We start from the raw sequence: 12,105 nt of genomic DNA, 5'->3' as shown, positions 1-12,105 counted from the left end.
CTTTCCGAGAAGCAATTTTAAAGGCAAGATAAAGGAAATGGTTGCAGGGTGAGTGATCAGCTCATTCACATTCTTGGTTGATGGGAGGTAACCCAGCCAGTAGTTCAGGGGTCAATATCATCAGTCTTCTGAGTTCCAACTGGCCTGAAGTCTATGTAAGGGTGTTTAGCATTGAGTTAACTTCTTCCACCTGGTGAGGGTTTTAATATCTGCAAAACAACTCAAGGATAGAGCTCAGAATATTCTCTATAGCCTTCACTTTGTTTTATATCCTTCACTTTGTTTTATGCCTAAACTAGTATTATCTTGTCTCACTTGACTCTTTTCCTTTATTTCTCTGTTTTCTCACTTTTCTGATTAATTTTTCTCTTTGGAACTCAGGGAAGGCCTAGGAGCCTGCAGATTTTTTACAAACAGGAGAGAGGGGACACCGGGGAGGGGTCTGTCCCTGGGAAGGCCCCTCAGGGTCCTGCTCAGCTTCACTTCTGGCAGTGGACACACAAGATGGTGTTTGGAAGTGGTAGAAAATGAGACCAGAGGAGCAAGGCTGGACCAAGTCTTGAAGCCAAAGGATCTAGCCATGCTGAGGAGTTTGAACTTTATTGTGAGGGCTTACTGTTTAGAAAAGAAAATGAGAAGAAGAGAAAGAAAAAGGACTCATTTGCCTGATTGTGCATTCTAAGTTTCATTTAATTTCTCTTCCTTTTTTTGCTGCCAAACTTATCAGATGAGTCCTCTGTACTGAGGCCTATGTAACAGGATGTGAAAGTAGGATGGTTACTATTTTCTCAGCTTTAGGTGAGGCTCTAAACTTGGGAGCAGAATGTTTAATTACTGACAAATTATAAAAAGAGATGACTAAAAAAGAGTCCTTCCTGGAGAAGGAAATGGCAACCCACTCTAGTATTCTTTCCTAGGAAATCTCATGGACAGAGAAGTCTGGCGGGCTACAGTCCATGGGATCGCAAGAGTTGGACACGCTTAGCGAATAAATCACTGAAGAAAGAGACAGTTTGAAAATTAATGAGGTGATGCATTCTTAGCCTACCTTAAAGACACTTTAAGGAGAAGCTTGGAAATTAATGGAAATGGGTAAGTAGAACTTCCCTAGAGGGAGAATTAGAAGAATCTAAACATACAAATGAACAATGACTAGATTGTATATATCAAAAGAACACTCACCCACATCCTCTGCTGCAACCAGCCGGGAAAGCCGAAGCACAACCTCTGTAACAATCAGCCAGAATAGTTAGGACTTGGTCCATGACGGCCAGCTTCCTATTTTTTACCTCACTTTCAACTCAGAACTAGTCAGAATAATCCAAATACGTGCCTCAAACTCATCACATAAAGATGCTCTGCTTCAGCTCTGTGACAACCTAGGTGGGTGGGATGGGGAGGGAGAAGGGAAGGATGTTCAGGAGAGGGGAGATAGGTATGCCTATGGCTGGTTCATGTTTATGTTTGGCAGAAACCAACATAATACTGTAAAGCAGTTATCCTTCAATTAATAATAAATTAATTAAAAAAAAAGATACCCTGCTTCTAGTTAGGTCTCCTCTGGCTCTTCCCCACACCAACCATCTCCAATCAGAGCATAACTGAAGGCACTCATCTTCCCAGACTCTGGAGCTTTCCTACTCCTCTGCCGGCCTTTGATTCTCTGCCAAACTCAAGTGATGCTGCTGACTTCCTTACTATAATAGGCTCTGAACAAATAGCCTCCGTTTTCATCAAGGTGGTCTTTACTTATTTTCAGAGTGCTATGACATTTCTCCTCCTCTCTACCTAGGGAACAGGACGGGGTGCTTCCCCCTTACTTATAGTCAGAGGCTCAGGGGGTGACATGCTATCCAAGTCCCAAAAATGTCTAAATGAGAGGCAGGTTGAAGGTGGCTTTGATAGCTGAAGAAAAAGGCATGACTCTGATGGGACAATTTGGTAGGACAGGATGCATGCAGATGTCACATGGACCAAGTGTGGATCCCTTGGACTATCTGGAAAGGGCACCCCCTAGATGACCTCCTGGGAAGGTGAGTTGACCCCGACAGAAGCTCCAGTGAGAGAAATCGTCAACTTTTTGATGGACCAAATGGCAAAAACTATACTAGCTATATAATAGTGTGCCTGTCTTTGTTCCTTTTCCCTCCCACCGTACCATATTTAGAAAACCCATGGGTAGCATAGTGAATAGGAGAAATAGTAAAATTTTCCTATCCCTTCAAATTTTATTATTTCAAATGGTATTATTATTGGGATATTATTTCTTTTGCCAACATTAATTTCTTTGCCAAGTCTTCTGAAAGAATTACAGGGAAAACTACCCTGCATCTCTTCTGCCATGCCATGACACTCTTCTTTGTTAAACAGTGAGTAAAAAGCTTTCTATAAAATACTAAAAGCTTAATATTAGAGATAAATTTGACCAGTCTGCTTTCTCTCATTGTGTTGACATTCTAATTCAATTGAATGACAAACTGTGAATTTGCTTTGAGGAGACCACAAATTAACTTGCAATTTTGAACAAAGTTCTGTGACTGCTCATCAGGCCACTGATGAGTACCATTAGCCTCTACTGATACCAGAAGAGAAAAAAACACTTCACTGGTGTTCCACTGGGAACTTTAGACCAGGAAACCCTACTGCTGCTGCTGCTGCTAAGTCACTTCAGTCGTGTCCAACTCTGTGCGACCCCGTAGACGGCAGCCCACCAGGCTCCCCCGTCCCTGGGATTCTCCAGTCAAGAATACTGGAATGGGTTGCCATTTCCTTCTCCAGCGCGTGTATGCATGCTAAGTTGCTTCAGTCCTGTCCGACTCTGTGTGACCCTATGGACAGCAGCCCACCAGGCTCCCCCATCCACAGGATTCTCCAGGCAAGAATACTGGAGTGGGTTGCCATTTCTTTCTCCAGGAAACCCTATAGTGCTTCTCATCTATCTGACCTGATATCACCACCCCAGAGACAGGCCTCTCTGCACTTCTTCCTGAATTCATCCCCCCATTCTTGTTTTTCTAGCCACTCAGTGGGATGTGGATAAGTGCTGTGGTAAAGAGAAGAGGGCATGCTGGCAGTGAGGGGAGCAGAGGTGTTTCTATTTTCCATAGTGTTGTTAGGAATGACCTCACTGGAAAGAAGATAATTGGACAGAAACCTTCAAGAATTCACAATAAACCATGTGGGATGGGGAGCAGGGAGGATGATAACATTTAAGTCAGAGTGGTGCAAAAGCTTGAGGACAGAGGCTTGATGACTCTAGTAACAGCAAGACACAAACATTACTGGAATGAAGTAAGTGAGACAGGAATTATGAAGAAAAAGAGCTAATGAAGTAAGAGGTTGTGTGTGTGTGTGTGTGTGTGAGTGGTAATTATATCACTCAGGACTTTGTAGTTCATTGCAAGACCTTTGGCTTTTCCTCTGGGTGAGGTGAGAAGCCAGTGGACAATGTTGAACAGAAGACTGATTTATCTCGTGTAGATATTAGAAGGATGACTCTCCCTGCTCTGCTGTTAGGGAAGTGGTGGCGGATAAGGGCTGATGTAAAGGAGACTGTTACAAGAATACAGCAGGGACTGGGTGGTGGACCCGGGTAGGTAGTGACAAGGGGTTGAATTACGTATCTGTGTTGGAGATTCCAACACTAGGATTTGCTGGAGGATTGAATATGAGAAATGTGAGGGAAAAGAGGTGTCAGAGATGATTCCAAAGTATTGTCTTAGGCAACCACCAGGCCATTCACTGAGAAAGAACACGCAGGGAGGAAAGGAGGGAGTTGGTAGCTGGCAGTCCATATAGGGGAGGGAAACAAAGTGCTAATATTCACAAGGAGGTAGGGACTCTGCCCAAAGGTTCAGGAGGGGGCACAATGCCTTAATATAATAAGCGATGCCTTAACATATGGGTAAGGTTTTCACAGAGTAGAAAGAAACATATTCTGTTTCTTAAGCACAGAGAGAAAAGGCACACAAAATGTGAAAGCATGGGCTATTACTTGGAAGGGTGATCATTGTGGTTTGGTTGCAACACACGTAGGAACTTGCGGAAAAATAGGTTTGGGAAAGCGGCCTGGAGCCAGAGGGTGATGGCCTTGTGTGCACAGTGGAGTTTGGACTTGACTTGTTAGGCAACTAGGATACTCTGCAGAATTCTAAGCAAAGAGATAATATTAGTGATAATATTAGCCTCACAATGGAAAGTGGGATGAACTGGGGGCAGGTGAGGGAATGGAGTTGAAAGCAGGAAAGTAATGAAGACATTGTGCTGAACGGTTCCTATTGGCGCCTCTAGGTTCACTCTGTTCTCCAACCTGCCTGGTGCCTTTGGAGGCTGATTTTTATAGACTATTTCAACAGACTACCTTTACCCTCTAATTTACGGTTAATTTGGCCAATAGGAGACCCAGCGGAAGAAAAGAGCAGGTGGTGACTGTTAACAGCAGGGTGACTGTTACCCTGAGTCACTCACTCCCTGCTGGGCGTGTCTGCTTCCTTGATTCCTTAGGCCTAGAGGCCAAACAGGCTTCTCTGAAGTTGGTAAATGTGTTAATTTTCTTTTTTTTTTTCCATTTATTTTTATTAGTTGGAGGCTAATTACTTTACAATATTGTAGTGGTTTTTGCCATACATTGACATGAATCAGCCATGGATTTACATGTGTTCCCCATTCTGAACCCCCCTCCCACCTCCCTCCCCATCCCATCCCTCTGGGTCATCCCACTGCACCAGCCCCGAGCACTTGTCTCATGCATCCAACCTGGACTGGCGATCTGTTTCACACTTGATAGTATACATGTTTCAATGCTGTTCTCTCAGATCATCCCACCCTCGCCTTCTCCCATAGAGTCCAAAAGTCTGTTCTATACATCTGTGTCTCTTTTTCTGTCTTGCATATAGGGTTATCGTTACCATCTTTCTAAATTCCATATATATGCGTTAGTATACTGTATTGGTACTTATCTTTATGGCTTACTTCACTCTGTATAATGGGCTCCAGTTTTATCCATCTCATTAGAACTGATTCAAATGTATTCTTTTAATGGCTGAGTAATATTCTATTGTGTATATGTACCACAGCTTCCTTATCCATTCATCTGCTGATGGGCATCTAGCTTGCTTCCATGTACTGGCTATTATAAACAGTGCTTTGATGAACATTGGGGTGCTTGTATCTCTTTCAGATCTGATTTCCTTGGTGTGTATTCCCAGGAGTGGGATTGCTGGGTCATATGGCAGTTCTATTTCTAGTTTTTTAAGGAATCGCCACACTGTTCTCCATAGTGGCAGTACTAGTTTGCATTCCCACCAACAGTGCCAGAGGGTTCCCTTTTCTCTACACCCTCTCCAGCATTTATTGCTTGTAGACTTTTGGATAGCAACTGGAGGAATCAACCTACCTGACTTCAGACTCTACTACAAAGTCACAATCATCAAGACAGTATGGTACTGGCACGAAGACAAAAATATAGATCAATGGAACAAAATAGAAAGCCCAGAGATAAATCCACGTACCTGTGGACACCTTATCTTTGACAAAGGAGGCAAGAATATACAATGGAAAAAAGACAACCTCTTTAATAAGTGGTGCTGGGAAAACTGGGCAAGCACTTGTAAAAGAATGAAACTAGAACACTTTCTAACACCATACACAAAAACAAACTCAAAATGGATTAAAGATCTAAATGTAAGACCAGAAACTATAAAACTCCTAGAGGAGAACATAGGCAAAACACTCTCCGACATAAATCACAGCAAGATCCTCTATGACCCACCTCCCAGAATATTGGAAATAAAAGCAAAAATAAACAAATGGGACCTAATTAAACTGTTAATTTTCTTTAGTCCTGCTCACAGGCTTGTAAAAAGTCCCCTCACTGATCTGTCCCCCTGTGTGCGTGCCTGCTCAGTCTTTTCAGTCGTGTCCAATACTTTTCAACCCCATGGACTGGAGCCCACCAGGCTCCTCTGTCCATGGGATTTCCCAGGCAAAAATACTGGAGTGGATTTCCATTTCCTTCTCCAGGTGATCTTGATCCAGGGCTCAAACCCGCATCTCCTGTGACTCCTGCATTAGCAGAAGGATTCCTTACCTCTGAAACACCTGGAAAGCTTACTGAATTCATAATTTTACTTACTAAACTCATATTTCACATTGATGGCTTGGTTAACTAAATTTACTTTAAAAAGATAAACAACAATTTCACTTTTAGCATGACTGAACACCTAAAACAGCAGATAAAGCAAATACAAGAACTATACAAGTTTTAAATCACATATATCTTTACATGTATTCTAAAATATTAACATTGTAAATTTGGTTAATATCATCAATATCCTTGTACTATTATATAATATTTTTACTATACTTAATTTGATATGTTCCTAAGGTTTTGGTAATACTGTTTTAATAGTATTTCCAGGGGAGATTTAAAAAAAGAAAACAGATTTTTTCAAACTATCCAAGGTCACAGGACCTCTGTTATCAAAGAGTTGATTATTGGATGAAGACATGGGTATAGAATTTAGCTGTAGATTAAAAATCATAATTATTATTAGGCTATTTCTTTTTATGGTTAAGTTTTGCAACCATTTGTCTCTCTTAAAATGATGTATTTTGAAAATCAATAGTTTCCTCTACGTCTTGTCATCATAGTATATTGACCTGGTCTGTTAGTATCATTGCAACATTTTTTATTCCTTAACTAATATCTTAACGGCTTCCCTTATGGCTCAGCTGGTAAAGAATCCGCCTGCCATGTGGGAGACCTAGGTTTGATCCCTGGGTTGGGAAGATCCCCTCGAGAAGGGAAAGGCTACCCACTCCAGTATTCTGGCCTGGAGAATTCTATTAACTGTATAGTCCATGGGGTCGCAAAAGAGTTGTACACGACAGAACGACTTTCACTATCATTTGTAGAGCCACCTAACAATTTCATCTCCGAAGAGATGCAAAAACAAGACCACACATTTCTCTTTAAGACATTTTGCTAATTCAAATACTTTTATATGTGCTCATTACTTTTAGAACCATTTTCTACTTGATACTACATGTGGCTATGAGGGCTAATTAGTTCTCCTTGTTATGGATACAGTACTTTTTATGGACAAGGTAAAAATCAACCAATTATTTGCTAAAGTGATTGTAGCATTTTACATTTCCTGCAGCCATGTATGAGAATTTTTACTCAATGTTCTTCAATACTTAAAGTTGTCAGACCATTTACTAAGCGTTGTGATGGTATTTAATTGCAGTTTCATTTGCATTTTCCTGATGACCAATGATATTAAGTGTCTTTTCATGTGCTCATTAGTTATTTGTATGTTTTCTTTTATAAAGTATTTGCCCATGTTTATTGGACTGCTGTTCATATTATTATTAATAAATTGCGAAAGTTCTTTATTTCAAATTCACTTATTTTGTCAAATACATGTAACATGAATATATTCTTCACTCTGTGGCTTACCTTTTCATTTTCCTGACAGTGTTTATCAAAGAGCCAACATATATTTTTTGGTGAACACCTTAATTAACTTTTTGCGACTCATGCCATCCCAGAGTAAAAAACATTTGTTCCTATGTTTTCTACTGAAATCTTAAGTTTTATTTCTTAAGTATAAATCTACATTTAATTCTAATTTTGTTACTTGGTATGAAGTAAGGATCCAGGTTTGTTTCTTTCATATATATATCCAATTGTTTGAGCATCATTTTTTAAAGACTGTCCTTTTCCCCACTAAACTACCTTTGTAATTAAAGGTATTACTCTTAATATCTTTGTATCTTTAATATCCATGTTCCAGTTCCTGGAACAAGATCTTTGTTCTTCCTTCCCAAAATTACTTGATTGTTCTAGATCCTTCACATTTCCTTATATATTATATAATCAGTATGTCAGTTGCTGCCAAAAATATGTTGGGATTTGATTTGGATTACTTTGTAAATGAATCTAGATACTGGGAGAATTACCATTTTAACAGTGTTGGATCTTTCAATCCACGAAATCATATATTCCTCCACTGATTCAGGTCTTTTAAAATTTGTTTCTGCAATGTTATGTGGTTTTCAATAAACATATATGCAAGCACCTATTTTTATTACATTTACCCCTTAAAATGTCATTGTTTTTGGTACTATTGTAATGGAAATATTTTATAATTTATTTTCCATCTATTTGTTGTCAGTATATAGAAATGCAGTTGATTTTTGCATGTTAGCTCAGATTTGGGGACCTTACTAAAGTCACTCATTACCAAGTAATTTTTTTATATTCTTTAAGATTTTGTATATATATGGTCAGTTTGCTTGTAAATAGGGTTTTTATTTCTCTCTTTGCAATCTCTGTGGGTTTTCTTTCTTTTCTTGCTTTGTGCACTGACTAGCATCTCCAGTAAATATTGAAAAGGAGTAGAGAGAGTGGGGATGCTCTTGTCATGTTCTTGATCTTCAAGAGAAAGTGTTGAATCTTCATAGATGCCCTTTATCAGGTTGAGAAAGTCTTCTTGGCTCAGTGAGATCACTGTGCTTTGCTTGGGGTCCTCCTATCAGTACCAGAAAGTAGAATGTCTTTAGGCAAAAAGCCAGTGTTATATAGCCCTCATCTCATTTGTTTCTCATCTATATCAGAGATAGTAGTTCTATGCTTCCTGTTATCCCAAGCCTGAAAACACTTTTCCTTCTATTTTTTTCCACTTTTCTAGTTATTAATATTTGTTGTGGCCTGGTAAATCTGGTCCAGGTTACTATGTTATGGCCCTACATTCAGGGGAGATAAACATCTGTATGCTAACATTCTCTATTTAAATCAACAAAATTAAAAATAGCTCTGTATATTCAAAATATTTATGACTTTTATCATACACTTCAATTAATTTTTTATTTTTAAATTGTTTCTTGAAGTATAGTTGATTTACAAAATGTTAGTTTTGAGTGTACAACTTAGTGAGTCAATAGTTCTAAAGGTTATATGCATTTAAAGATATAAAATAATGGCTATATTTCCCTGTGCTGTATAGTATATCCTTGGTGCTTATTTGTTTTATACATGCAAGCATACATGCTAAGTCACTTCAGTCATGTCCGACTCTTTGTGACCCATGGACTGTAGTCCGCCAGGTTCCTCGGTCCACGGGATTCTCTGGGCAAGAATACTGGAGTGGTTAGCCACTTCCTTCTTCAATTTTATACATAGTAGTTTGTATCCCTTAGTACCCTACTCCTCTCTTGCCCTTCCCCTTTCCTGTCTCCCCACTGGTATCCACTAGTTTGTTTTCCAAACATGTGAGTATGTTTCTATTTTGTTGTATACATTCATTTGTTTTATATTTTAGATTCCAAGTATAAGTGATAGCATACAGTGTTTATCTTTCTCTGACTTATTTTACTAAGTATTGATATAATACTCTCTAGACCCATTCATGTTGTTGTAGATGGCCGAATTTCATTCTTTTTAATGGCTGAGTAATAGCCCATTACTCAGCACATCTTCTTTATCCTTTTATCTGTTGATGGATACTTGGGTTGTTTCCATAACATAGCTATGTAAATTATGCTGCTATGAACATTGAGAGTGCATGTATCTTTTTGAATTCATGTCTTTAATTTTTTTTAGATATATACCCAGGAGTGAAATTGTTGGATTGTATGGTAGTTCTGTTTTTAGTTTTTCAAGGAACCTCTCTACTGTTTCCCATATACCACTTTGCATTCCCACCAATAGTATGCAAGTGTTCCCTTTTCTGCATATCTTCATCAACATTTGTTATGTGTAGACTTTTTGCTGATAGCCATTCTGATGGGTGTGAAGTGATATTTCATTGTGGCTTTGATTTGCATTTCTCTAATAGTTAGCAATGTTGAGCATCTTTTCATGTTCCTGCACTTCCAGTAATTTTTAACTTTAGAATATCTATTATAAAGTGAAGGCTTTTGAATAACTCAATCTCTTTGGTTAAACATAGTGATAAACAGAATAATCCTGCAATGCACAAAACAACCCCTTTACAAACACAAAGAATTAAATTCCAGGACATTCTGGGTTATTCTACTAATGAAATGAATAGGCTTCAGTGACCCTGGAGAAAGTCCTCAGAAAGTGAAGCCAAGAGAAGAGCCCTGAGATAGAAAACTGTTTTATTTTAGGAAAGTGTCCCATACTGCTTGCAAACTCAATGGCTCTTCCACAATACTTTTCTCTAAAGCCTGACTTTCATGCAGCTTGGGATTGTGTCTTCTTCTTGTCTGGATTCTAACAGTTCCAAGCACAATGATTTTTCACATTGTAGTCCCCAGTACTATTGACTGAATGGAATTGCAAATTTTTGCAATGCATAGAAAAAACATATTTACAAGAAAACAAATTTTAAATGAAGTACATAATCAAATCTGAAATATTTTTTCCCTTTTGGTAATGTAGGTCATGAAAATTAATTAACATTTTAGTCAGTCATCCACCAAACATTTATTGGGCACTTTCTATAGGGCAATAAATATTTGTCCACTATGACAGATACACTAGTTGCCTCAAAGTATCTATTCTCCCTTCCTTTTCAGTAATAGAATCCTGTAATTTTTGCTTGGTACATTGTTGTTTAGCTAAAAGTCTACATTTCAATCTCCTTTGCATCCAGGTATGGTCATTTGACTTAGTTCTGGCCAATAAAATCTCAGTAGAGATTTTTGTGGAAATTCTAGGGATTCTTGAAAGAGCAAACATGTATTGTTCCTTTTATTTCCATTCTTCCTGAGTCTTTGATGCAGAAGCTCTCCTAGCAATTTTGGGCATTGAGACAAGGCCCATATCTTAGGGATGGCAGAGCCATGCTCAAGAAAGAGCCTAATGACCTCAGAGAATCACTAAACTATTAGTGTGAATTGCCTGACTCTAGACTGCATTAATTGAGAGAAGTAAAATTCAGTTTTGTTTAAGCCATTGTTATTTGAGTTTTTCTATTATATGCATGCAAATTAAATTACAATTAACACAATTTGAAAGAAATATTTGAATATTGCACCTTGGCTAATCTTTTATCAGACTGTTAACCTGCTTTTTCACTATGATAGTACTGCATAACATACAGTCCTCCACTTCTCAGGGGCTTAAAATAACAAAGACAGTTCTTGCTTATGAATCTGCATGTTGGCGTCTGGCTTCCCAGGTGGCGCAGTGGTAAAGAATCTGCTTACCAATGGGAGAAATGCAGGTTCAATCCCTGTGCTGGGAAGGTCCCATGGAATAGGAAATGGCAACCCACTCCAGTAGTCTTGCCTAGAAAATTCCATGGATAGAGGAGCCTGGTGGGCTACAGTCCTTGGGGGTTAAAAGAGTTGGACATGACTGAGAAGACACACACTCACACTCTCTCGCTGGCTGCTATTCATCTGATCTTAGACAGGATGATGCTTTTGGCTGGGTTTGATTGGACTCTGCACTCCATCTGTGCTCCACATGTTGTCATCATCTGGGTTCAGCAGCTGCCTATCAATTTCTAATGATGAAATGCTAAGAGTGCAAGAAGACAAACCAAATTAGACAAACATATTTAAAGTTTAAGCTAATACTAATATTTTATTGGTAAGTCACACGGCCAAGGTCAGCATCAGTGAGGTGGAAAAAATATACTCTCACCCACTCTATTGTGAGGCGTTACAATGACACCTGATAATGTTATGTGAATGAATAATTTTCTAAGGAGAGAGTAAAGAATCTTTGTGGAGAACTTGGAAAAGTTATAGAGATTTTGGAAAGGTTACTTTCACCTCTCTGTGTCTTACTTTTTTCACTTGTGAAGCCAAAGTATCAGGTTAGATGACTTATACTCTTGAGTTTTTAAACTTCTGTGACTGTAACTCTAGATCATCTTATTTCCTTCCTGGTTCTCAGGAGACAGGGACATTCCAAAGCGTGAAGCTAAAGAAGATTTTTAAAATATAATTTTATTTATTATTTTTGGCTGTGCTGGGTCTTCCTCGCAGCGCAAGCTTTCTTTAGTTGCGGAAAGCAGAGGCTATTCTGTGGTTGATGTGTGTGGGCTTCTCGTGGTGGCTTCTCTTTTTGCGGCGCACAGGCTCTGGGATGCACAAGCTTCAGTAGTTGTGGTGCGGGCTCAG

Source organism: Cervus canadensis, chromosome 19, assembly GCF_019320065.1.
Source record: "Cervus canadensis isolate Bull #8, Minnesota chromosome 19, ASM1932006v1, whole genome shotgun sequence".
Lineage (NCBI taxonomy): Eukaryota > Metazoa > Chordata > Mammalia > Artiodactyla > Cervidae > Cervus > Cervus canadensis.
This window is presented reverse-complemented; position numbering follows the sequence as displayed.